General features: G+C 29.2%; 1 long non-coding RNA gene across 1 annotated transcript; it reads right to left on the bottom strand.

Annotated features, from left to right (window-relative positions):
* Positions 1–217: 217 nt before the first annotated feature.
* On the bottom strand, positions 218–2,062 carry LOC132725444 (uncharacterized). Its single transcript, XR_009625055.1, has 4 exons — positions 1,493–2,062; positions 873–942; positions 610–703; positions 218–380 (listed from the first exon to the last, which is right to left on the bottom strand). It is a non-coding gene; the product is annotated as an uncharacterized LOC132725444 (long non-coding RNA).
* Positions 2,063–4,220: the final 2,158 nt, after the last annotated feature.

Genomic DNA, 4,220 nt, shown 5'->3' with positions numbered 1-4,220 from the left:
GAATTATGGTCAGATTTCAACGTTGAAATAAGGTTGGATTTATATTCGGATTTGAAAGTTGAAACAACGTTGAAATTTCAACGTTGATACAACGTTGCAGCTTCAACGTTGGCACAACGTTGAAGTTTCAATGTCATTTCAACGTTGAAAACCCACCATACTTTAATTTTTGGATATAAAGCAAAGTAACCAATTTTAACAAAATATCAAGACAATATTAAATACTTCAGATATTTTATTTCAAAAATACAGTTTAAGTGCAGCTAAAATTCACTTTAATAGTTTTAACAATTAAGCTACAATCTGTTCCAATCTTTTCTTCTAGATCTTTCTGGGTATGTCAAGTGTTCGAGTACTTCTTTGGCTGTCCCTTACTGCTTCTGCAAATAAAAATAAGAAGTTTGTAGTTAAAAGTGACTTGGTCAATCTCAAATTATACATATAATTACTCAACTTAGTGATTTGTTTTTATCTTAAAAATGCTTTTATCTAAGATTTACATCATAAAACAGCATAGAAATTGAAACATAGCTTAGTTTGATATTGGCAGCAAATACTGTATATAAGACAACAAAATCTTTTTAAAAAGAAGCTATTTAAAAGTCTCACCTATGATTTGTAAAACTGCTCCCCGTCAGTTCCTTGCAGCATTCCCAAGAAATTAACATTCTAAGCTCTAGCTAAGACCATTTTATGCAGCATCCTGAAACCAACAAACATGTAAATTTTATATTAATAATGTTACAGGAATATTTCGATAGAAATATATTTTAAGACAAGATAAATATCCAGTAGTTGAAAAAATTTATACTTTGTATTGTAAAGAAATTCAAATATATAAATTAATAAGAATAAATTTCAATTTAACAAACCTGACAGTCCCTTTCATTTTGAATGTATGGTATACAGGCTACAGCTCTAAATTTCAGCCAGGACCAGGATCTAGAATATAAAATAATATATAATAAAATAGAAATAGATTTATTATTAAATTTACGACTATTAAACTTTAAAGTTTAACACTCAAATTTGTTATTTAACTTAATAATAATCACTATAATGTTGTTTTTTTTTCAAACTAATTAACACTGTATTATACTATCAATAAATTATAAACATAGTTATATATATTGACGAATCGTCTTGGGACGTAAATTAAGTGGGCCGAACTACTTTATAGGTTTCAATTTTAAAATTGATTAAATTCTAAATAGGATATAGCACAGACAAAAGTTTAATAATATGAAAAATAAATTAAAGAAAGACAAGATTTGTAAAATCATAAATTGCTTATGACATAAATAACTTCATGCTTACAAGGCCTACCGAACCCAAATCATTCAATTAAGTCGCGAAAACGTGTCAAATCAACTCAATCATGTGTTTATATCTCTCATTTATTTCATAAAGTAAATAAAAGTAGAATTTAAAGAATAAATAATAATATTTTAGAAAATAATCAGTAAACTAAAGTAAAACATAACGGTAATACCTTCGAAATCCAAATAAATTGCCAATCGTGTTGTTTTCAAATTTTCCAAACAGCGCCACCATTTGCACGAACGATAATCATAGACAACAAACAAAATCAAAGACCGCAACAATTACTTCCCCTGACCAGCGTTATCTTATAAACGGGGTTTTGACTAATATAAATTTATTAATTAATATTATTCATAAAGAACTAAAAAATAAAACAACAAACAACAAAACATATTAACTAATATTTAAAGCGTTTATAGAAAGTGAAAAATTATTTCCAACTTTATTTGTTTAATATTTTTTGAATATACGGAAAAAGATTGTAACGCAAATTTTCCTGACAAAAATCACTTACAGACTAATTCAATAAAGGAATAATATCACAACATTAGTGGTATAAAAGTTTATATAATGATTAAACTAAATGTAAAACTTCGACCATAAACAACGTTGAATCAACGTTGTATATACATTGGCAATATATCCGTATGGTCGTCCATAGTTGAATATTGGTTGAACAACGTCACGACAATATTTCAACGTTGTTTCAACGTTGAAACAACGTCGAGTGCCTGCTGGGTTTATTCTGAAAATAAGCTATTTTGTAAAAGGAATGACTCTTTTTTATTAAACCGAAGTTTTTTCTTAGTTAAGACTTTTTAAAAACTACAAAACGAATGTTGTTTGATTTTTGTGGACGCTACAAGTCCCAGTCTTTTCTTATTTTTGTTAATGGGCTCCTATTCTCTGGATAACGTGATACTAGCGATTCACGTATTCATTAACTGTTCAGCATGGGGTTTATATTAATTATAAGCACATGAAGTCTAAAGTTTAGCATTTATTGAATTAAGTTAGGAGATAATAAGTCTCTTAAAATATAAATGTTCGTATCACATCATGCACGTGACGTGTAAAGTATTGGCTAATATTAAACTGCCAGTTTAGCAAGAAATTAGTTAATGTATTTAAATGGAAACATATAATTCGTAATTGAAGAGCATTTCGCCAATCGCTTTGTCAAATTACGCTATTTAAGAGAGACAATATTTCATTAAATATTCATTATAAAGACATTTCATAGTTTTCCGCCTTAATTTATATACAAATGTTTTGTTTTTCTCTTGACTGTTATCTATATTTATGAGAACAAAAAAAACAGCACAAACACATTTTTCCATACGGTTTACTTAAAGGTTTAACTATAGTTTAGGAGTGACATTAAATTATTGCATCTCTTGTGTTTGTTCTAAATAATAAATGTGACTTAAACTTGATTGGAAACAAACATTGACAAAAACCAGTATTTTACTTATGAAAAAAGAATGTAGCAAGGAAAAAGGAATAAGAAGGAAAGTCGTTTTACGTTTTGTATGATTTAGGATTGGAGAAATACTTATTACCTATAAATTATCAAATACGATATAAAGCCATTCGACATTGAATGTTGTAAACTTGATACTAAAATATTTGATAATACTAACAGAGGACAAACAGTATGTAAACAGAGCATATGCTTAAGTATGCAAAACATATACGAGACTAAAGCATTTTTGGTTAAATTAGCTTGTTTAGAATGGACAGGAGTCTTTGTTGTAGTGTTTTCTTGTTGTTATTTTTAAATGATACAAAATGCGAAGCTGATGGCAGTCTCATACCGGCATTATAATGATACTTTTTTATTTAATTATTGCATACATGTAAAATGTAATCTGAATTACTTTGCAGAAAAAAAGAAATTGAATAATTTCTGTGACTCATGTACATACTCAATCAAACCGAGTCTGCAATTCTCGTGTAATTTTGTTGTGATTAATGTTTCCGAAGGATCAATTTATTTCCAGATTTTTATACTTCACAACAGCAGGTGTAAAGTGCCATTTGGCAGCTGTAAAAGGTTGCCCCGTACCTCACTTCAGTATTGTTATATTTTTCTGGTCCTTCGGGATCATTGATGCCAGCACTATTAAATGTTGAGAATTGAGTACCGCTCAAGCCGGTGCTAGGGGCGTGAGGGATGTTGCACGTATTCATTATCCCTCATGTACAGACTCAATCAAACCGAGTCTGCAATTCTCTTGTAATTTTGTTGTGATTAATGCTTCCGAGGGATCACTTTGTTTCCAGATTTTTGTCGATTTCCAAAAATATTTGAAATCAACAACGTCTGTTCATATTTTTTATTCCGAGGTCTTTTCAAAAGATGTAAGTTATTTATTAATTAAGATGATCAAAGATAGCAAAGGTTTATAAGCTAACAAAATAAGTTATACAAGAGACATGATCTATGATGAAAACTGAATACCTTGCCTATCCGCAAAACTTATATAAAAGTTCATTCGTATTATGTATGTATAACACATTAATTCATAAATATGATAACACTTAACTTGTGCTTTGGATTACTACAGTTACTATAGTAACTGTATAAAGAAGGAGTGGTTGCTCTTCTTTAAATGTCATTGATAAAGGTTAATACGGGGCTTGTAATCAACATAAGGTACGTTTGTTTGTGGGCGTCATGATTGAATCACAGCGGGCTAGAATATTTTAATCGATTGGGAAATTAACGTGAGTATTGCTATTTTATTTGAATCTTACAAACCTTCCTTAATATTTATTGTATCTATTCTTTGGCAATGATCTTCAAACGTATACTTATATAAAAACGAAATTCGTTTATATGATTTTGTTTGGGGTGAAGTTGCGGGTATTTATCGCGAGTTTCGACTTTAAGT

Source organism: Ruditapes philippinarum, unplaced genomic scaffold (genome assembly GCF_026571515.1).
Source record: "Ruditapes philippinarum isolate M1 unplaced genomic scaffold, ASM2657151v2 ctg2871_1_1_1_1, whole genome shotgun sequence".
Taxonomy (NCBI): domain Eukaryota; kingdom Metazoa; phylum Mollusca; class Bivalvia; order Venerida; family Veneridae; genus Ruditapes; species Ruditapes philippinarum.
The sequence above is the reverse complement of the archived record's forward strand: the minus strand, read 5'-3'. Positions and strand labels throughout refer to the sequence as shown.